The 24,453-nt window shown below is 38.6% G+C and overlaps 1 long non-coding RNA gene and 1 pseudogene across 2 annotated transcripts in view; both read right to left on the minus strand.

Annotated features, from left to right (window-relative positions):
• Positions 1 to 22,749, minus strand: part of LOC113250748 (uncharacterized) — a 68,982-nt gene extending 46,233 nt beyond the window's left edge. For both annotated transcript variants that reach the window (XR_006408787.3, XR_003314184.4), the window contains exon 1: positions 22,659 to 22,749. This is a non-coding gene — a long non-coding RNA (uncharacterized LOC113250748). The remainder of the gene's footprint in view (positions 1 to 22,658) is intronic.
• Positions 22,750 to 23,665: 916 nt separating this feature from the next.
• On the minus strand, positions 23,666 to 23,759 carry LOC113250943 (small nucleolar RNA U3; annotated as a pseudogene).
• Between the last annotated feature and the right edge of the window lie 694 nt (positions 23,760 to 24,453).

Genomic DNA, 24,453 nt, shown 5'->3' on the forward strand with positions numbered 1-24,453 from the left:
TAAAGTTATTTTATAAATACAATAAAATATTTAGGTTATAGAAGCACAAATGAATCACAACTGATAATTCATTCTAAGAAACATGTTTCTTTTAAAACTGAAGAACGAAGAATTCAATTTTTATAATAGGCAAAACACCTTCAAATGTATCTTCAGATGCTCAACAGACCCCAAAAGACTCCCCAGAACTGGACCGCAGTGCCGTCTGCTGTGGAATGCTTTGCAGCCTTGTTTTCCCAACTAGACTCATTAGCAGTGCCAGGTGGTAATAACTATCCAACTGATTCCTACCAGTAAAAAAAAATCTGCCTAAGATCACCATGGACTCTTTCTTTCCCCCATTCTCTGCTTCATTTCTGACCTGATACGCTTTTGGAAAATAATTATGCATGGCAGGAAGTTGCCATACAACAGAGAAGGATTGCGGTGTCCTGGGATTATATAGGATCTCAGATCAAATACTTTTTATTGTGCAAAGAATAAATTGAAAAACATGGCTTTCACCAGCATAGCACAATGAAATCTATTTCTTGCTTTTTTCCTTTCCTGTTCATTTCATCGTTAAAGACTCAACACAGGAAATTATTTACTAATTTGGGAGAATGTTAGCATTAGTGTTTAGCTTTCGGCAACATCACGTAGATTCTAGAAACAAAATAGCTCCAGAGTCTGTTCAAGTAAACTGGAATAAAAGAGTGGACCTTTTAAAGTTGTCTTTTTTTCACACTTCATACATTGTTACCCAACAGGTAGAAATATGAAGTGGTGTGTGAAAGCAGTAAGGATTTAGTTCACCATTCTCTATCTAGTAGGAATTTTTAGTCAGTTAAATTTTGTTCCTGCTTCGTTTTTTGTTAAACATAAACGAGGATATGTTTTAAAAAGTAACTGCCTGCCACCTAACAAAGAAGATATAGTCAGACAAATTCCTAGACCTGTGCTACCTAATATGGTAGCCACTAAGCCACACGTGGCACTTGAAATGTGGCTAGTTCAAATGGAGATGTGAAGTCCAAAACACGTTAGATTTCAGAAACTGAATGTGAATAAAGAAGATAAAATATCTTAGCAATAATTTTTTATATGGATTTTGGTTGAAAAGGTATATTTTGGGTATATTGAGTTCAATAAAATATTAATTTTACTTGCGTCTTGTTACTTTTTTAAAGATTTATTTATTTATTTATTTGAGGGAGAGAAAGAAAGAGAGAGCAGGGGGAGGGGCAGAAGGAGAGGGAGAGAGAAACCCAAGCAGACTCGGTACTCAGCATAGAGCCCGAGGCAGGGTTTGATCTCATGACCCTGAGATCACGACGTGACCTGAAACCAAGAGTCGGATGTTTAATTGACTGCACCACCCAGGCTCCCCCACTTTTTCATTACTTTTTAAAAAATGTGGCTACCAGACAATTTAAAATTACCTAAATGTGTTGTATGATATTTCTATTGGACGACACTGTCCTAGGCTATTTTGGGACATCATTGCTCCTGAGAACTGACCGTGAGTAACAGCAAGATCTTCATCACAGAACTAAACTTAATTCAAAAGCTTTTGAAAAGCAACTTGGAGATACGTATTAAGAGACTTCACTATATCTCAATTCTTTTGAGCAGGAATTTATATTTCTAGCCCTATGACCTAACAATTCCATTCCTAAGAGAAATGGAAACATATGTACACACAGAAACTTGTACACAAATGCTTATCTCAGCATTATTCACAACAGCCCAAAGTGGAAACAACCCAATTGCTCATCAATAAAAGAATGGATAAACAAAATATGGTATATCCATACAATGGAATATTATCCAGCTATAAAAAGGAAAGCAGTATGGATGCATGCTACAATATGGGTGAACCGTGAAAACGTTATGCTGAGTAAAAGAAGCCAGTTGCAAAAGACCACATATTACATGAGTCCATTCATATGGAATGTCCAGAATAGGGAAATCTATATAGGTAGAAAGTAGAATAGTGGTTATCTAGGGCTGGTGAGAGGTGGGTGTTTGGTGAGGAGTAGGGAGGTGACAGCTAAAGGGTATAGGATTTCTTTTTGGGGTAATAAAAATGCTCTAAAACTGGCTGTGGTAATGATTGCATGTATCTGTGAATATATGAAAAATAATTATATCCTTTAAATGAGTGAATTATGTAGTATGTGAAATATACTCTATAAAAAGATGTTTAAAAATTTATTCCTGGGAAATCAAAGTTAACAAAATAATCCTAAATAAATTAGAAAATACCTTTTATTTATAAAGTTGCATGCTGTTACATTACATATAATAAGGAAAATTAAAAACAACCCAAATGTCCAGATAGAGGAGTAGCTAAGTCATTTATGGTATAGTCTCATCGTGGAATGCAGATGTTAAAATGATGAGTGTAAGCAAATTCTTGTGAGAGTTTGTATTAATGTGAGAAAATTCTTGTTTTTTATGGTTAATTGAAAAAAGACCCACTGTGATATATATTATTTGCATAACACCATTACAATAAAAATGCCTAGAAAAAAAACTAGGAGTAAATACTGGCCCCAAAATATTAGTAATATTTGGGTTGGGGGGATATGTGAGAATTTTTCCTCTTCATAATTTATTTTTCATATTGTTTATAATTAACAATTTTTAATTGAAATCCAATAAATTCTATTTTTAAGTCCACTTTTATGCTTTAATTGCCAAGAGAAGAGAGCAAATTAATAGATTTTTATAAGATCTAAAAACAGAAGTTGGAACGAGGCAGAATTTCTGTTTGAAACCTTCAGTTAACCAAAACATTAAATTAATTATCCTGTTACTTGAACACCACTGTCCTTGTTATGTAAACATGAATTCACATTTGAGGCAATAATTAAGTTAACTAAAAAGGATGGCACAGTGGCATTGACTGCTATTTTATGTTGATTGAGACCGTGGAGCCCAAATTCTACCCCCTCTTATCTTCTCTGAAGTTTTCTTTTATTCCCATGCCCACAGAGAGGAAAGAAGAAAACCCCTTGCTCCTTTCCAAAGTGAACTTTTCTATATATGTTCTCCCTGCCGCAAATTTGTCGTGTATTTGCAAACATGTTCACTTTTGCAAATGTGTCCCCTCTTTTCCAAAGAAACCTTTCCTTGGCCCTGCTCCGGTTCCACTTCAGATTTCCATCTCTCTCCTCCCCCTCATTACCCCAGGCCTCCATTTTCTTCCTCACTTGGCAGTCTGGGTGGTATTGCAATGACCCTAGTAAAATAGCTCTGTGGAGTATTTATTATCTGCTCTCACCAAACCTCATGACCTCTCTCTGCAGTCTGTCTGTACCAGGATTCTAGACCACTAGCATTCTCCCCTCCATTCGGGCCGTGGCCATCTACCGCCGATCCATGTTTTACCCAACCTTCAGACCCTGGTAACCAACTTCTTGCCAGAGATTTCTCAGATTCTGGTAGGCAAAAATAACTCTCACTTGGCTCTATGTGGGTGGAGGGCAAGGGCTGGGTCTTACTCACCTTGTTCCTATCCAGCAGAAAGTTCTCAACATAGTAGAAAATGCTTAATGCAGGCTCACAGCAACAGAGTGACTGATGAGACGAGGGACATTGAGCTTTTTCATTTCCTTTTGGTGGTGTTCAGACATTTTCCTATAAGTTGAGCATTTCTGACTACTCCTAAAATAGACTTTTAGAGCTAAGAAAGAGCTGGTTTAAAATTCTCATTTATAGATAACGAACCTCAAGCCCAGTGGCGTTGAAGCCGCACAGTTGGTCTTCAACAGAACCAGAACTAAACTCAGGCCATCTGGCTCCCGAGTCAAGTCACTCCTCCCCTTGTCTTGCCTATCTCGTGCCTCTGTAGTCTAAGGTTTCAGAACTGACTTTTTGTATCCTCCTCACAGAAGTCCCCTAAGAAACAAAACAACCTACTACGGACGCGACTGTCCTCCCTAGTGTGTGCACTCAAGATTTTAATTCACATTGAATATTCCTTTTGTACCAAATAGGGTGACTAGCTGTCCCGATCTGCCCCAGACTGAGGGGTTTCCCAGGATGTAGGACTTGCTGTGCTAAAGGAAAGAGTCCCAGGGAAACCAGAAATCTATTGGCCACTCTCATATCAGGTATTCTACTCAACAATTTAGTATGCCTTTTTAAATGACTACCCTGCGAACAGGTACTCTCATTCCCATTTTACAGATAAGGAAGACTGAGGATTAAAGAGGTTAAATGATTTGTCCAAGGATATGCAGTTTATAAATGGCAGAGTCAAGATTAAACCCCAGATTTGTTTAACTATAAGCTCATGATCTCTCTGCTACTTTCCAATTGGAAGTGTGGGTGCTTTACAGCTGTTAAAATCTGCACAGCGAAAGATAACCCTGTGAAATACTTAGTTTAAAAATTGATTTATTATAGGCTAGTTTTGTTGAGGTGTCGCTAATTTGCATGATTGACACATAAGGAGAAGAAAAGCAGCTGCTTAAAATGCATAAATTATTTGAAAGTGATAATGAGCCAGGTAAAATTTAAATTACACAGTCTCAATCCATTTAGTCTTCCCTTCCTGGAGTGGGAGGTGGGGTGGATGGGAGAGAAACCTCTCATTTATTTACAGGTCTAGAAAAAAATGAATCTAGTTAATATTATTAAGCCACATTTGAATCGAAGACAGCGCATGCCAGTCAAATTAGTGTAGAGCAAAGTGAGGAGCAATATTAGTACTTTGATGGTGGTTCGATTAGTAGTTTGACAAATGAGATAGTTTGATAAATGAGAGCTTGGTTTTCTTCCTTTCTCTAATTCCAAGATCAATTTATTAATTCATTCTTTTCTTTCTTTAGGAAAAAAGCAGTCATTATAGTTAAATACTGTTTTAAAAAATTAAATGCTCGAATTTTTTATAAAAAGATAATACCCTCAAGTGATTAAGAGAAAAGCATAAAAAGGCTATTCAATGAAGAGTCTCCCTTCCAACCTCAAGCCATACCACACAGCTGTTTCCCTCAACACAACCAATCACCACTATTCATTTCCTGGGTGTACTTTCAGAGCTAATTAATCACATGCAAGCAAATACTCCTTCTCCTTCCATAAAAATGGTAGCATATTAAGGACATTATTCTGTAAATGGATTTTCTTTTAAACACAATCACACATCTGAGAGATCCTTCTAAATCAGTAGATAAAAAGCTTCCTTATTCTGTTTCATGGCCACATAATATTCCACTCTATGAATGTACCATATTTATTAAACTAGCTCCCTGCTGATAGATCATACATCACTTAACAACTTTTAATTTATCAAATAATACACTCACATGTTTAAAAATTATATATATGAATATATACTAGCATCTTCTACTCATTCACGTCTTCCATCCACCCCAGTTCCCCCACCCCACCACATATATACCCAGATAAAAATGTTATTAGTTTTAGATACAGCTTTCAGTTTCCTTATGCACAGAGAAGTAAATACAAATGTATATCCTTATTTTTTCTCCTTTTATACACAAAATATAGCCTCCTATATACACTACCCAAAATATATACTCCTATATACCCTCCTATATACACAACCTCCTATATACACTACTGTTGTGCTTTGTGCACTCCACGAAGTATTTTGGAGAGCTTTTCATATGAGTACATAGTGAGTGTCCTCGCTTTTTAACAACTGTATAATCTTTTATTGTGTGGGTATACCATATTGTATTCAACCGGTCCTCCATTAATTGACGGTCATCACACACTCTTTTGCTTATTCAAATGCCCTGTGGCTCAACGTCTTGTGACTATTGTCTGGCACAGATAATTTAAGGTAAGTGCTGAACTGCTTCTTTCCTTAAGAACGTTCCTCATTAAGGGTTAAATATTAGCGCTGAATTTTTGTTATTCTACACATGGCAGAAACCTCTTACCTTAAGCACCATAAATAGTCTCTCTGAATATTATTGAAATGCTGTTGCTACCCCAATGAGGAATTACAGAAAACGCGGCGGCAATGATTACATTACTCTTTCCTATTGATTGAGCTGTTGCGGCCGATCCCGCACGTGAGTGTGCTGAGAATGCCTGAGAACAACTGACAATACCCGAGGAATTTGTTTTTAATCTTCCTTTCTTTTGGGTGTGGAGAGGGTGCAATGCAGAAGGTGGAATTTGGAAGCCTCGGATGTTCATTGATCTTTAAAATGTTCCCTGACTAGAATCCAAAATGATAATTTCCTAGGATCCCTAGTTAATTACTTCAAGAGCTGGAGTTTTATATTGCCAAATAATACGGAATATATACAAATCTTGTTTTAGATTTATTTTAACGCAATTTGCATATCACATACAATACTCTAAAATCCTTCCTATGCAAGAGACATTAGAAGCCTTTTATTTAAAAAGCTAAACATAAATTATAGTAAAGTGGCTTTGCCTCTAAGATGGTTTAAATGGAAACAGTCTGGGGGGGGGGCAGGACAATTAGTTTACTTTTTGAAAATAGAGGCATGTTTTGTAATAAAATAGGGCAGACTCTGCTACTCCAGAGGGGATCTTTAATTCCAATGTATATGTACACCAGTGTCTCCATCAGACATAGCTTGGCAGCATAAAGTAAAAAGAAACGGCAGTGAAATACAGCAATAATTATTTAGTTTTTGTGTTAGGATGGATTTCAGGGATGTAAATTTTGTTACTCAAGATAGAATTCATAGATTTAAAATTTTAAGGAATAAGGATTTAGGCTTCAGAGCCAGTAGGACATTTTGGCACCTGATGGGCAAGGGGATGTGGTGGTAAAGATACTGTGGTAAAGATACTCTGCAGGACTGTCCAGACCCGTGAAATTCACAGCCAACATGGGTATGCATTCCAGCTCCAAAGTTTTGTTAGCTCCGGATCGATTCCTAAGCCTCTGCTTCCCCATCTACCATGTGGGGTGGTTGTGATAAACTCCATGCCTGTGTATTTCAAGCTCTCAACAAGTGGCAGCTTTTCATAGCTTAGTCACTCTACCAGGGCACTGCTCCAAAGCTTTTGATTCTCACCTCTGCTTTGCCTCATCTTCGGGGCAAGTTCTGCATAGTGGGGTGTTTTGGGAAATGATCACGGTAGGCCTGAGTTCTGAGAAGCCACACCTCTCTCTCCACCCCTTTGAATGTCCCAGGGCTGATTTTGTGAGCGGCTGGCCAAGGACTGAGGATGGGGAAGGCTGGGTAACCCCTGGAAAGCCTCCCCATCTAAGGGCTGCTGTGCCAGGGCCCTGGGTCCTTTCGTCCCCAATCACAGCACTGCTGTCGGAGGGTTACTTTGATCGGGTGAAGCTCACACTGTGGGGTAAAGAACATAAACTCAATACTATCTGTTGAAACTCCTCTTTCCATAGCTGGCCACATATTTTTGAGCACTCAGAAGAAATGGTGAGAAACTAATGATCAGTTTACAGCAATTTAAAAAGGGTGCTTTTCGTGTCTAATTCCTACATTCTAAAGTAGCTAGATAGTAACCTGTCAAGCATTTTCTTATTTCTTTAAAGCAAGTAATAAAGAATGGGGAAAAATAGGGTAATGAAATCAAAGCTGTATTTTGACCAGTTTGTATATGTATTATGAAGAATTCATAAGCTATCAAAAGCATCTATGATACAGAAGAATCAAAACTGTATTTAAAGAGTATGCCCTTCAGAAAAGGTCAAAGAAAGCCAAGCCCATGGTTTAGAAATGGTAACAATGTACAGATTCAATGAGAAGTTTTAGGTCATGGCTGATTTTTAAAAACCTCTGAAAAGCAAATCAAGTCTAAATAAACATTGGAACTAAAAAACACGTAAGTGTATATGAGCCTGAAATTTTTCTTGGGTTTATAATCCTTGATCTGCAGGAGAAGGGCCACATTTTCAGACACTATTTATCCTAGGTAGAGATTAGGCACTTAATGAATAAATGAATTAATGAATAAACGAATCAATTCGTGAACTGGAATAATGTCAGGGTCTAAAAACTTCTGACAAATTACAACATTTACGGTATTTTCAATGTGATAATGGCAAGATGCAGATCTACACCTTGAATGTCAAATGTCTCATGGTTGAGTGATAAATCTGAAAATAGGACAAAAGAATTCTTCAGCACTTAAGGAAAAGACCATAAATGTCACCCATAAATCTGCTGCCTTTATAAAAATGCAGACTTTTGATTAAATATGTAACAAAAGATAGGTCTCATGACCATATTACTCACAATTAGTTAATAATTTGCAGCAAGGGGCAGTGAGTTAATGTATCATTAGTAATATTCAAACACAACAAAACCTAAGCTGGACTAGAGTAGCTATATTTGAGGTCAAGTAATTATACTAATCCTTGCCCTAATTTTTTTTTTTTTTGCTATTTTCTTATTTTAGGAGCAAAAAAATAGAAACAAAAATGCACATTTTTAAGTACTGCCATTAGTTCATTTGCTTTATCTGGAGATCTTATAAAGTAATATTTTATTCTGAGTGATTCTTGCAAGCTATTTGAAATTAAACATTTTCTCTGCACCTGTAAAAATGTGTAAATGATGAAGCCGGCAGCATGATGAGCGCTTTACAGAGAAGCATTTCCTTCATCATCTTCAAGGTCATTCAGATTTATGATCTAATCACCCATGGCTCTTTAACAGATGCATTTGAATCTGATTAAGGAAAAAACAAATAGCGGTATAGATTTATTAATAAAATGTGCCTGAGTGTTTCACTTATGTACCTCTTTCCACATACGAGGAGTTAAAATTCACAATAAAAGAAGGGAGTTTCTGGGGATTTAATCTCAAATGTTTCAGCTTCTGAGTTGCTTCAGGAGTTCCTGCCTGTGTATCGGCGTGTGTGGATTGTGAAGGGCTATCTGTTTCCCCCCCTCTTTCTCTTTGGGGTTTAATTACTTCACCTACATCCTAATTCAGGTAACTCATAAAGCTTAGCCTTTGTTGTAGGTCCAACAGCTGTCTTATGTCAGTAGCAAGTAAAATGTCCACAAAGTACCGGAATGCTGCAAGACGGTTTATAGCGGGGCAATAAAAGGTAAATTGAATTTACAAAGATGCATTTGTCACTGATTAAAAACTTACAAAGTTAATTGGAAACACTGTGGAGGTGTTACCACACAACTCGAGGTGTAATGGGTGGTTCTAATTCAGCCTGGAGGAGAGTTGCGGGTCCCATTACGGTCTCCCACAGTAAGATGCCCCGTGACGCGCTCCAATTTAAGTAGCCAAGCAACACAGTAAAGATCTTGAATATTTTTAATAGGAAGTGAGTGTAAATTTACTCACATTGATTCTTGCAAATGGCTAAAGGGAAAAAACCTTCAATGTTACAAAAACGCTAAGTGTGCCTATCACATGGCTTCCCCCAAGAACACATATTGAAAGCTTTTGATTTTCTCCATCTGCAACTTTTCTTATTTTTCTGATATTTACACTGGCGGCACCACTGCAGGAAGCACATCAGTTGGGAAGGGAAAAACAAGGCTGAACAGCCAGCAATCTGAAGTTAGCAGAGCCCTCCCTTGGGACCTTGGCGAATTATCTCCACATAATTCACTTAACCTTTGGCATTTGGGGACTTGGGAAACTGAATGTATTTCTAAACTTGAGGCTTTTAATTGCTGGTTTTAGCGTCACTGGTCCAGCTCAGTTGGAGAGATGATGATTGAAAAACAGTTCTAGGAGGCTTTTCACCTCTGGTGCGCATCCTGGATATAATTAAGTTGGTGGCCTGGGGTGGCCTTTGCATTTCTGCAGACAGGCGTGAACAGTTAAGCCCCGAGTGATGGGCCTTATGTGGACATTCTGTGTGTGCCTTGACTAGGTGAGGTATATGTTAAGAGATTAAAAGGAAAAACACTGAGATAACTAAACTAAGTTAATTATCTTTAGTAAACTCACTATATCAAATAACTAGTGCCAAATTATCAGTCATAGAATTTTTTGGCTAGAGTTTTAGAGATCATACATTTAAATTCAAATCGCATGTACTGAAGTTTATACATATTTTTATTTCCATATCATTTATATTCTCCACTTTCTAATACTCTAGTACTATTTACCAGATGTGTTTTTGATGTTAGAGATGGCACTGACAATGGCATTTTCATATGTATTTAATTTGTTACCTCTGCTGGATGGGCAAAGTTTTAAGCCTGATGGATTCCTTTAGTCAGTAAAGGGGACCATACAGCCACACAAATCTATTTCTTCTGAACTAGTGTTTACTTACATAGTGCTTACTATGTGCTAGGTGCTTTTTGTATTTAACCCCATTTAATCTCACAACAATGCTATAAAATAGGTGCTGTCACTATCCCCATTGTACAGATGAAGAAACTGAGCTCCTAAGGTGTCAGGTAACTTGCCCAAGTCAGCACTGGAGCCAGAATTCCCAGCTTGTACCGTCCAGGTATGGAGGACGCGCGCTCTGCTCTACGGCCGCATTACCACCGAAGCCCTGTGGTTAATATGCAGAGATAACATATTTACTTGATCTTTGCTGGTTCCCTAGGACTGGGGACTGACTGACATCAGTAATGGATTGAAGAATAGAAGCAAAAGCGGAACTCATTTCTAAGAGGTAATGTGCTCTTGTGGAAAGTGCACAGAATTTGGTATTTGAGTCCCAAACTTCCCTAATAGGCTTCCACTGGCCTGGATAAAGCAAATTCTTGAAACCTCAACTTCTTTCTCCATAAAATGGGGGATAATATACCTTATGGTGATTGTGAGGGTTAAATGGGACAACATGGGGATAAATACTAGGTACATAGTAAAATTCTATTTAAATATTAATTATGATTTTTCTTCAACTTCATATAATATCATTTTCAAGATTTTCACCAAAATCTCCTATAAAATAGTTGCACTCACAAGCTGCTTGACAAACTTACTTAAGTTCACTTGGAAGGAGCAATGAATAGCACAGAATACCAATCCTAGAAGGACTCATTGGCACTTATGGTTACCGGTTTGGTTCAGAATATTCCTCAGGTATTAGGAAGAGGTAATGTATGTAACTCTCAGGAAATTGTCTTCCGGAATGATTCGTATGCAGTGTTCAAGGAACCAATCATTTTGCAACCACAGAAAAGCTTGAAGATAGAGGAAGATTTCAAGATAAAAACTCTGAAAGTTTGCAGAATTTCATTAGACTCTTTGAAAAAATCAGAAATACGTCACTATGGAAGGGATCTTTGAAGAATGTTAATTATTTCATTGTTGGGGTGTAAAAAGTGGCTCAGCCAGGGGCCGCCAGGAAAGTGCCCTAATCATCAGGCAGCTCCATTTACCCTTTAATTCCTCCCACTATTGATTAAGCTTCTTCTTTTTATCTTGTATCTGTGGCTTATTGAATTTTGTAAAGCCTTTGTTTATAAAATTGTCCTTTTATTGATGCTGTTTATTAAGTAAATATAGTTGCAACACAAATCCGTTATTCTATTTACAAGATATCAACTCTTCACTGTCATCAACTCTTGGCACCCATCTCTGATGAGACACAAGCAGAATCTGAATGATTTCAATCTACAGATAAATTAAAGGAAACAAACTGTAACTCTACTTCTTTTTCTCACCAAGCTTTTGGTGAAAGAGTCAAAATGTAAAATGGCCAAAAGTCAGAGTGAAATTCACAAACTTAATGATCACTTCTCAAAATCTCTGTAGTTGAGACCAACTACCCCATAAAGCATAGATTACTGTTATCCCATTCTTTTTATAATAGGGAAATCAAGGTTATAAGAGACTTGTCTAAGATCCGTGGAAGCAGGTCAGAGAAGACCCTGGGATTTACGTAACAAATCCTTTCATAGAAGGGTTCACAGGGATGTCTCTGCCACGAAGGATAAGGACTCTCAATACAAGCAAATTTGTATTCTAATCTTTGAGTCCAAGGAAGTAACATCACCTTCCACAAACAAAATCAATTTATGAATATGTGTAAATATAAATAAAAAACAATTCCATATTTTAAAAGCACTTAACACAACCCTTCTTTTGAAAATACGATGAGGCAAGTGAATTGTGGTTTGAGAGGAAAAGTTTGAACAACAAAAATACTGAAATAAATGAGAGGTAACTTTCCTTTGTTTCTAAGTAGGACATTTCCTCTGACCTGAGAGAGTAACCTCTAGTTTGAGGCTCAGATCTACAAGATTTCAAGACTTGAATGAAACATGAATGACTGCAGAATGACATTTAAATGGTCTTACAGCCTCTTCTGACTAAGGATTTCAAAATATTTAAGAAGAAATGAACCTGCATGTTTTATTACTGTTAGGAGGTATTGGTAATCCAAATTATGCCATCTACAGGCAGAGGAACTGAGCCGCCGAAAGGTATCAAGTCTTATGTCTGAGGCAAGGGTCTTCCTTCTCACTGAGCTCTATAGTGCTATACTTCCTGTTCACATAGTTAAAATTTTATGTTAGATAGCATGGAATCATCGCTGAATTTAGAAGTTAGAGTTTAGATACCAATAAAAATGATTAGCTGTGTAATTCTGACAGTCACATAACCCGGTGAGAATTTACACCATGGAAACAGGTAAATGCTACAAATCAGGCCCCTCCCTTTCCCAAAAATTGTTAAACATTTGCCATCACATCACAATGTTCACAGATACTCTTTGCATAAAGAGTTCTACAGTCAAGTAGGTTTGGAAACACAAGGTTTTACACAGTTAGGCAGGTCCTTTCTCTTTCTCCATCCTTCTGTCCTTCCTTCTCTCCCTCCTTTCCTTCTTCTCACCTTCCCTCTTTCCTTTTTTCCTTCCTTCCTTCCCTTGCCCTGACAAGTAATGTGATTCTTAAGAACACCAGCAAGAGATATACAGCACCTCACATCACAAAACTTCATAAAAATGCTCTTCAGACATTTCTCTTAATCCCTAAATCCCAGTCCTCACTGGGACTGGATCAGATCTTTCTCTACTTCTCTTCCCTTCCTCCACTTTCTCTGAGACCTAGATCTTCATTTCTTTTTCAGTTAGCATGCCATATATTTTTGTATAAAGTAATAAATATATATATTTAGAGAATAAAATATGAAAGCCCCACTCCCTTATACCAGTAGGTTGTTGTTTTTTTTTTTTTTTAAACCATAGGTCTGCCAAGACTTTAGTATGCCAACGTGCACCATGAGCCTCCAGAGAGGACACTTCAAACTTTATTTGAATACAGAAACTGTTTCCCTAAACATCTATTAACATGTTAAAGTACATGGATTTTTTTTGGAAGGAAATTTCAGAAGTAATGAACTAATGGATTTCTAAGAAGCCTTTGAGCTGCAAAATTGTACTACGTGTATGATTTTAAAGATGGCCACTATTTCAGATGTAGGCTGAACCACGTGGTGTGTAGAGGTCCTAGGGTTTGGATAAGCTTTTGAAATAAGGACTAATGATTCTGTCGACTTATTTTGAGGCTGGTAAAGAATCATATTGTTTTCAAGTATTGAAATGTTCAGATTTCTTTTGTTTATCTAGAGATAGGATAGGTATAAAAGATTTTGTGAAATTTCAAGAAATGTTATGCTGTTGCCCTTATCCAAAATGTCCACAAATGAAGCATGTGTAGTACCTTTTGAAGTAGAAAAATCAATGACAATTTTTAGAAGGAACTAAGTGTGTTTAAGCATCTATGTACAGATATCTACTGATGTGGAGATGGATGGATGGATGGATATAAATATAGTTTAAAGAAATTTAAGACCCATGAATTCTATTTAAAATTTGGCTTTTACCTCCACAGATCTTGTTCACTCTCTGTGGTACGTCTGCAAGTTCAGGCCCACTGCTTCAGCTAGTGTTAAGGGATGTTATAAGACTCTAATGCCTTATGAAAAATTTATCGAATTAACTCTTTTGATTTATTGTCAGAGATCTATTAAAGATAAATTGTAGTTACTGAAAACAGTTCATTTGCCTGTGAAATATGGTATGATTATGAAGTATAAGTGCCCGGTCCAGTGCCTCGCCATGCTCATACCAAGTTCATGCTACTAGAGTTCTTGTTAGGTTGAATTAGTATATGGATTCTGATAATTGCTATTAAAATAAGGTGAGATGTTGAAAGACCAAAGTAAAGCGAAAGGCCACGGGAGATGGCAACATGGATTAAAGGAATTATGGAACTCTTATTCCAGAACACAGGGATAAATCTTAAAGATTGCCTTCTTTAAACTCACCCTGTGTCTTACTGAAGAGAGCAATAAAAACTTCTGTCTGGTCTCAGTGTGTTAAACCTACTGCTGAAAGGGTGTGAGACTGAAGGGATCCAGTGGTGAGTTGTAAGTGACACATGTATGAACCTGTTCACAATTAACCTTTTTCTCCCTCTCAGAATTCACAAGGGACTTGGCCCACAGGAAGCTGGAGTTAGCTTTCTTCTCCTTTCAGTTAGGAGAAAATTCCTTTTGCAGAAAATACTGCCTGTTCTCCATACCAGAGATCACGTGGAGAATAAGTGAATGTCACATCACCATCCACAGGTTAGCTAAGTGTTGAAAGAAGTTGGTAGAGATAAAGGCTGGGAAGACTTAACTCTTAAGAGTTAAACCCTGAATAATATCGGAATGCAAGCAAACTGAACAGCAAAAATAGAGAGTTCTTTGTAACAACTCCTGTTGGAAGCAAAGATAAGCCAGGGGGACTATTTTTGAAAACTCCTAAGGGACAGATTATAAATTCTTGTTTACTTGGAGGAAGACTATCCAGGAAATGCCTATGATACAGAAATGGAAGGCTTTTGATTTTGTCTTCTTTTTCCCGAAAAACAGATACTCCCAGCTCGGGGGAGTTCTTCTCCCATGAAAGTAGAACTGCTTTTAGAAAAAGAAAGAGCAAATGCTGAAATGAGCTGAATTCATGTTAGTGTAGATTGACATTATTCTTTGAAAACTCCATGCAATTTTGTGAACTATTGTATACCTAGTGCCCAACACACATTAGGCAAACAATACATATTTGCCAAGTAAATAGTGAGCTAATGAATACATGAATGATTTTTTTTTTTTTAAACAGGTGGGTAGAGACGTCAGTGAGCAAACAGAAAAAAGAAAGCTAGGTACTTTTATATATACAACAGAAGTTGTTACATACAATTTTCTTTTTGGCAAATTAATATTATTATTCTTTATAATAGTCACATAGTTTCATTCCGTATACTTAGCTAATGCTTGGGATTGTACTGTATTCTTCCCTTTTATGCCCAAACTCTTATTTCCACCAGTGATGGGAATTAACTCTAGTACCGTAAGAGCGTTGGAGAAATCTATCTTCAAGGGATAGCCCTCACGGCAGAACCAGCTTACTGTGGGGAGAAGCCCTCACCCACAAAAATCTATAAGCACCATCCCTACCTCTCCATACCCCCACTGACTGTCCAGTTGCCTTCTTTCGCTTCTCCAGGTCCCACTTCCTGTTTGGAACGTTTGCTCTTGCTCTTGCTCTGACAGCCGTGAGAATGTGGTTCTCAAGCCCTTTTGCCCCATGCCATCCTCTTGACCACACATTCTACAGCAGGAAGACCAGGTCCACACTCAGCCTCACTTTCAGCCTCAGATCCTAGAATGTCAACCATGGCTAAAAACCTAGCCCTTCTGTCCCTGGAGGGAAGATCAGACTTGGTTCCCAGTTTCCTCAAGGGGCTTTAACTAGCTCATTTCTAAGGTCATGTTCAGACAGAACAGTCTATGAATTTTGATTTTTATGGTTCTAGGATTCTACTACCTTAAAAAGTAATAACATGAATATAAAAGACTCATTTCAAAAGTCTGGCCTCTGTTTCATTGGGCAGGTGGATAGAAGTTGCAGAAAAGCTGTAGGGTGCACCTGAAGAGGCTGCTGGGGCCACAGCAAGTGCATGCACAGCTGACTACAGCCCAGGGCTCCCTCAGGAAGGACGCGTACATATACAACTATTCCTAGAGGGGTGGGGGCGGGCATGCGCTGTCAGGGCTTGTCTGCCAACCGGCCCAATCTCTGCAGAGATCATCATGCTGCCCCCGCCCCCTGAACTGGCAAGTACTCCAAAATTTAAATATTTCTTCACAAAGAGACTCAAGATTTATTCAAATCCTTTTTTAAAAAAGATTTTGAGAGAGAAAGAGGACAAGCATGGGGAGGAGGAAGAGGGAGAGGGAGAAGCAGGCTCTCCGCTGAGCAGGAAGCCCGGATGTGGGGCTCAATCCCAGGACCCCAGGATCATGACCTGAGCCAAAGGCAGATGCTTAAAACTGACTGAGCCACCCGGGCCCCCTACAAATTCTAATAGAAGCTTTTTAAGGTTTCTTGATTGTAAACTTCTGGACAAGTTCAAAGTTCAAGCTGAAATTTTTTCGCTTGTACCATAAGCACACATTTGGGTCTTCTTGCTTGAAAATATCACACGGACATTGAGATTGGGTCTGAAGATATGCCCTCTTGTTTTTGCCAGATGCCAGCACCCTGGCTCTACCAACCTGTGTGGAGAACTAGGAGTCTAAAAAGCTACAGCCGGGGCGCCCTGCGGGTACGGATTCTCCCCACTGATGGCTTCAGCCCTTTTCTGCTTCTGTAATTCCAGGCCGCTCTCGGCTATCCTAGGGCTTCACCAATCACTTCTAGGTCAGCGATTCAAGAAAGCTCTGTCCAGGTCTACCCTGGGTGACCACAATACTACCATTTTCTCCCTGACGCTCCCGTTACCAATTTCTCCTCCAATTTCCACTACATTCTCTCAGCTATGTAACCACAAACTGAGAGCTCATCTCTTACTCCTTGCCTTCCTTTTCTCCAGTCAGTCACTGGTTCCTATCTTTTCTACCTCTGATTACCCTGTTCATTTCACAGCAGTTACCGTGTCGCTTTTGTCAAGGACTAGGCCCTGAATCAGGGACGGGGCATAAGATGGGCTCAGGTTTCATGCGCTCTGCAGACAAGACAGGCAGGTTTGACAGAGCCTGTGCATCTGGCCCCTTCCACTCCATTCCCTCGGTTCCCATTCCCATCTTCCTGGGACTAAGGCGATGCTGGACTGATGCTAGTCTTCTAATCCAGTTTACATATGGGACTACCCAATCAGTCTTCTAAAACAAAGATGAACAGGTCATTTCTTTGCTGAACAAACTCTCAATGGCTCCCAGTTCCCTATTGTAACACAGCACATTATAGAAGGAGCACTGAGCTAGGAGTCTGCAAGTTGAGTCCTGGAATAGCAGCAAGCCACAACAGAAGCTGAGTATGTTCCAAATCCTGGCTCTGCCCAAAGCTCACTGCCTGACCCAGGATCCTTTTCTAGACCTCTATTTCCTTATCAGTAATGGGGTGGAGGGGTGGGTATCAGGTGCTGTGAATTCTGAACACCCATTCAGCTCGTATTTTCTGTTTATCATTGTTCTTTTTTTCAGAGCCCCTCCCTTCTGTGGACTCAGAGATCTTTGAACTTTGACAGACCTTCTAGCAGGTGTACGTGAGATTTCTAAAGAAATTTAAGAAAAACGCTCTCAGGACTTCTGCTTTCTCATATGGTGTTGGAAGAGCTCCTTTGTTTTACCCCCAGAAGGAGATGCTTTCATCATTCTCTGCTGCCTTCTTTTCAATGTGAACATAGTTATGGGCGCAGCCGTTGGCCACGGCCCAGATGAGGCTTGTACCAGAGCTGGTCCAGGTGTGTCAGGAAGGGAAGAATTAGGAAAGATAAGGCTGGCTCAGTTGTTTCATTCATCAAAAACGCTTAGAGTTTAAAACTTCAAACATGAACACATCTTCTGGTGCTAAATGAATGTTAGAGCCGGTTGGAAAACGATTAGTCTCTCCCAGGTGGGGCTGCGGCCAGTGACTCTCGCAGGGGCCTCTAGGCAGCGTCCAGCTCAGGAAGACTAATGATGGTTCTCCCTGTTGCCAAGAGGTTTTCAGCTTTACTCTGCCAAGGCAGTCTTTCTATCGCGTGACATTCAGGGGACAGCAGTGGCAAATTTGGTGCCTTTGGAGCACTGATATTTAAGAGGAGCCATTCCTACACATGAAGCAAATATGGTTGTGAATATATTTGGATTTATATTAGAACAAAATCATATGTTCCCAGAACAGACGTATGCAAGCTCGTTGATTTTTCCCCCCCTTCTTTGAAGATTCTATGACAAATTTGTTGTTGAGTTATGGTCATCACAGCTACATAAAGAACAGCAAGGGAAAATGATAGCCCATCATATATTACCATGATGTGCCCGCGTTACTCAGGGTGATTATACGGATTCCAGAGGTATATCATATTGACTACCGGCCCAAGCCTTACCCACTGCTGTGCCCCCTCTGTGACCTCACAGCTACCCAGTCTTGCCTGCTGGCTTCATAGGGGACCTTGTGCATGTGGAGAAGAGTTAGATAGGGGAGATAATGAGAACTGCTTTTCAATCTTATTATTATGTTTGTAATTACATACTTGAATTTCACTTAAGAGAATAACAATTTGTAGCTTTGGTTAGAGAGAAAAATAGTGTATGTTAGGTGTCTATTATGTAGTTTACATAGTTTTGGGTGATTTCCCTGTAAAATGATGCCTTATAAAACCATGTCCAAATTATTTAGAAAATAATTATTCATTTCTTAGCAGAATATACTTAGCCAGATCATTTTTTGTGGCCAGTCATACACATACGAATAAAATAGCTGCAGGAATTTTGTGTTTGCCCTGTATTTTTCATTAATCTTGATTTAAAAGCCTGAACTTAGACTATCCTTTTAATCTAGATATGTCTTGTCCCTACCCGGAGCTTCTCTTCTCCCCAGTTAGGGTATTATTGCTCTTTCTTAAGTTGATATTTATAAAGCACTTGGAATAGTACCTGACACATGGTATTAGTAGAAGTAATAAATAACTATAAAAATAATGAAAAACAAGAACCGCAGCAGCATTTGGGAGGAAAATTCCCATAACTTTGGCATTATCCATAGCTCATGTGTTAAAGTACAGTAATTTTAGGACTTATCTTAAAGATTTTAAACCAGATAAAAGTCAATATTCATGTTTAAAAATATATTAAATTTACTTTACACAATTATTCATGCTTATTGTAGAATATATATGCAAATACAGATAAAAATTCCACTACCCAGAAATAACCATCTTAATGTTTTGTACTTTTTTCCGGAATTCTTTCCCTTTCTGTATATATACTGTACATATATAAATATTTAAAAACACAAATGCGCATGAGCTAAGATCTACATTAATAGGTATACATGTTTTAAACAAATTTTGAGTGGGATCTGTTTTTCTCATTCATTCAAGGGTTTAATGAAGCCCTACAAAGCACTTTAAATGATGGCTGTGTTGACAAGCATGTGATGGGCCCTGAGCTCTCTGCTCTTACGTGTTTTACACTGTCTGGTCCTTGTAACGACTAAGAGGTAGCAACTTGTCCATCCACATACAGAGAACATTCATCTGAAGATCAGACCAAGGAACTGAGCAAGGCCACACAGCTGGAATTTGAATCCGCCGTGCTCTAAATCACCGGACTTCCATGTAAGATGTCTCCGTGGAGTAAGATAATAAATTATTTTGATAATATAAAGGGCAACATCTTCATAAAAAGCAGTAACATCAGTTATCATGAGCCACAACCTACATTCAACCCATTTTCTGCACTTTGGTCCTACTTTTGGTTCGACTTGCTGGCTGAGATTTCCACAGCATGAACACTGAAAGATTTGGGGTTTTATTGGGTCTCCCTTCTAATCAACTGACCCTAACACAAGTCATCATCCTTCTGTTGGTTTTTTTTTTATTGTCTGTAACAAGAGGGGATTGAGCCATGTTATTTATTCACCCACAATTTATTGAACATATTTGAAAAGACAAGTTAGGCAACTGTATAACAAAAGGACTAAGATACCCCCTCCTCAGTGAGCTTGCCTAGCAGTGAAATAAAGGCTGATGGGCTTCAGCAGCTGTGTGCTTGCACAGAGGTGCCAGTGAGCACGGGGTTGGTGGGGCCCAGGAGAAGGAGAGACATCTTCTCCAGTCCTTCTTTCCAGCTCTGAAACTCACACTCTGCAGTGACTGGGCTTGATTCAGGCCCTCTCTTCTCCATCCTTTTAAATGTAACTCAAGTTACACGTGTGCTTACTGAAGCTTTCAATATTTCAAAAATAGGTGTTCGCTGAAGCTTTCAAAATAAAGTCACATGAATAGTAGTTTAACTCACTTAAACACTTTATCAGAGATAATCACCATGACAATGTAATGTCAGCCATTTGGCTTCCACTTGGGGGATAGGATAAAAGATTTAAATGTGTTTTTGGGTTAGTTTATCACAGATTAAGAAGTGATTTGGACTTCGCAAAATTGGGAAGTCCATCATTCATTCTCATTCCATTGAAAAATAAAGGCGAGGTATGTAAAGATGAAACTCACTCTGTACAAAAAATGGGTATTTGTGGTTTTTCTTTGTAAGTAATGCTGGAAGGTCTGGAGATAAATTGTTGGAAATAAAAGCTACACACATCATATTTCTTAGTAAAATATTTGTAAAGGGAAAAAGTTCAAACCTTATTTTGTTAAAGTAAATTAGAAGGGAGATTTCTAAAGAAATCTCCATAACCTATTTATTTTGTTTTATTTATGTGCTGCCTCATCCTACAAAGAGATCATCTATAATCTTGTTTTTTAGTCAAATAAAATTGTAAATCCTTCTTATTGGTGTAGGAAGTAAAAATTTGTACACTGGATTCTTAAATATTGCTGCCAAAATATTCATAACCTATTGATTTTAGGACATTTTACATCCCATGAGTTTCCAAGTATAGGCTTCAATACTTTGACAAATAAGGTAACCATATTTTCATTTATTTAATGTAGAATTACTGCTAAAAAAAGAGTATGATTAATTCATAGCTATAGCATATTCAATGGTGAAAAGCTGGAAGCTTTTCCTCCAAGATCAGGAACAAGACAAAGATACTGCTCTACTCTCACTAGTTTTATTCAACATAGTACTGGAAGTCCTAGCCACAACAATACAATCAGACAGAGAAGGCATCCAAATTGGTAACAAAAGAGGAAAACTGTCACTATTTGCAGATGACATGATATTATACATAGAAAACCCTAAAGACTTAATCAAAAATATATTAGAATAAACGAATTCAGTAAAGTTTCAAGATATAAAATTAATATACAGAAATCTGTTCTGTTTCGACACACTAATAACAAAGCAGCAAACAAAATAAAGAAACAATCCTATTTATAATTGTATCAAAAAGAATAAAATGTCTTGGAATAAATTTAACTAAGGAGGTGAAAGACATGTACTCTGAAAACTATAAGACATTGATGAAAGTAATCAAAGACAACACACACACACAAAAGGGAAAATATACCATGCTCATGGATTGGAAAAATTAATATTGTTAAAATGTCCATACTACCCAAAGCAATCTACAGCTTCAATGCAATCTCTATCAATACCAGTAGTATTTCTCACAGAACTAGAGTAATACTTAGATTTGTATGGAACCACCAATGACCCCGAACAGACAAAGCAATCTTGAGAAAGAAGAACAAAACTGGAGGTATCACAATCCCAGATTTCAAACTATACTACAAAGCTATGGTAATCAAACAGTATGGTATTAGCACAAAAATAGACACACAAATCAATGGAACAGAATAGAGAGCCCAGAAACCCATACTTATACCATCAGTTAATCTATGACAAAGGAGGCAAGAATACACAATGGGTAAAAGACGGTCTCTTCAATAAATTGCGTTAGGAAAACCAGACTGCTACATGCAAAAGAATGAAATTGGAGCACTTTCACAAATCATCCACAAAAACAAACTCAAAATGAATTAAAGACCTAATGTGAGATGTGAAACCATAAAACTTCTGAAAGAAAACATAGGCAGTAATATGTTGAACACCAACCTTAGCAATATTTCTGGGGGGATTTATCTTCCCAGGCAAGGGAAACAAGAGCAAAAATAAATAGGACTACATCAAAGTAAAAAGACTTCCACAGCAAAGGAAACCATCAATGAAGCAAAAAGGTAACCTACTACATGGGAAAAGATATCTGCAAATATTTCTGAAAAGGGGTTAATATCCAAAATATATAAAAACTCATACACCTCAACACCAAAAAAAATATATGATTTAAAAAAGGGCAGAGGATCTGAATAGACATTTTTCCAAAGAAGACACAAAGACGGCCATCAGACGCATGAAAAGATGCTCGACATCACTCATCACCAGGGAAATGCGCATCAAAACCACATACCCCTCACATCTGTCAGAATGGCTAAAATAAAAAAGACAATAAGTAAACGTTTTGGCGAGGATCCTCGTGGGGAAAAGGCAACACTTGCGCACTGTTGGTGGGACTACGAATTGGTGTGGCCGCTCTGGAAAACGGTGTGGAGGTTCTTAAAAATAATAATAATAAATAGAAATACCATATGATCCGGTAATTCTACTCTCGGGACTTACACGTGAAGAAAACAAAAACATTAATTTGAAAAGCTATCCGCACCCCTATGTTAATTGCGCCATTATAGTTAGAAGGTGGAGGAGCGTCAGTAAAATCTCCTCCAGACGGAGAAGCCACTTTAGACTGAGGAATGAAGCCAAACCGCTCCACACTGTCTACACAGAGTTTTATTAAGGGTAACTTACTGACAGAGGCGTCTGGCGACGATCCAGGCGTGTGGGGACCGTGCTCCTACAGGGATTCTCCGAGCCTTTCTCCACCCAGTCTGGACCGTAATGGCCAGGTTTTATGAAGTGAGGCGCATGGTGGTGACATCACAGGGTGGTTATGTAAGGCGGGGCCATGCGTGCGCCAGAGGCTCTCTCCTAGTTTTCTAAAGTAGACCCGTCTGTGTGCCGGTTTTCTCTACTAGTTATCTAAACTGGTTCCTCCTGTGCACCACTTTAGGGACGGTCAGAAGACGCCTTCCACTTTCCCATCAGGGCCCACACTAACTTCCAGGGGGCCTGGAACTCATAGCCTTGACGGAAGTCACTGCTGGGGCGTGAACGAGATGGAGGGCCAAACATGGAGTCAGTGTGGTCAGCACTCTTCCAAGTATTTATGAGAGCTACCTAAACGTTCAGCAATAGATGAATGAGTAGAGAAGATGTGGTATATTTATGCAATGGTCACACAGGTCACATCTCATTAATTAAATTGGATTCTGAGCTGCAAAGTTTTTCAATAAACTTTCGGTGTATTATCTTCCTGGTTCTAGCTCGAAGAATATTCATGCAGAGAAGACAAATGTTAACTTGTGATTCTTTGAGTACCTTTTCCTCAGGTGCTGCATGTAATTTAGGTTCTGACTGGAAGATGGAGAGGAATGTGGCTCATAGAAAGCTCCAGGATAATCAATAGTATATATAGAGAGAAGAGAAACCACTCATTTCCTTTTTAGATAAAGGTGTTATTTGCCCAAACCATTAATTTTCTAGGTGCTTTTAAAGACTAAATAACCTCTTCTGATTTAGGCAAAAAAAGATGGTAACCCCTCAGTTAGGCTGTTCTACCACTCTCAGCTTCCTGGTTTTATGGCTGAGTTTGCCTCTTAATTTTTCACAACTGGGGCTCTTTGCTCAGGGGAGACTTTCCTGGCTCACGCCAGTCAGAATGCTATTATTTCTGAACAATTAAAACATAATCCGCATTTCCTCTAATTGACAAACCTCAACGATTATAATGAAAGATTTGCCAATATTTTAGTAACAAACTATAGAAATGATCCCTGAAAGTATAGTCTTAGATTTGCCAATATTTTAGAACCAGAATGGCTCTGAGCTGCTGGGTACCAGGAAGCCAATGAGAGATGGGTGAATGGGTCAGCTGATGTGGAACTGGCAATAGAAGAAGAACTTAAGGGGGTGAGAGAAGTGGAGATAGAGGTGAAAACATTTTTATTACTTGGCAATCCATCATTTTAAGGAAGAGAGAGCCCCAAAGAACAATGGAACTCTGCAGATACAGTGAATTTGGCTAAAGAAACAACTGTTACTCTACAACGGGGCTGTCAGTTGACAACATCTATTTATTGAACACAGTGTAGAGCACTGTGCTAGGCATTATGCCAGGGCTTAAATTACAGACACTCTCAGATTCACACCCCCTCCTTCCTGTAACTCGGAGAGAAGGCAAACAGGGAAGAGACGTCTGTTTCCTCCTTCTCCTTAAGGTTCATGCTGTAGCTAATTACATATTCTACGGAAGTGATTTTACGCCATGACAGTGTTTCTTCACACTAACACCCTGTTAAGGAAAGGGGACTCTTTCCTGAATAGCACATTAATACAGTCTCATAAATTGCAGTTACTATTTGCACAGGGTGAAACGACAAGGATAAAAGAACCGTGCTTGTGCTAAGACAAGCATCCGTTTTTTGAGTTTCTTCAGGTCCCTTTAAATAGAGGGCACTCCCTGCCCTTCCCTTCCCCCATTTCA

This window comes from Ursus arctos, unplaced genomic scaffold (genome assembly GCF_023065955.2).
Source record: "Ursus arctos isolate Adak ecotype North America unplaced genomic scaffold, UrsArc2.0 scaffold_1, whole genome shotgun sequence".
Lineage (NCBI taxonomy): Eukaryota > Metazoa > Chordata > Mammalia > Carnivora > Ursidae > Ursus > Ursus arctos.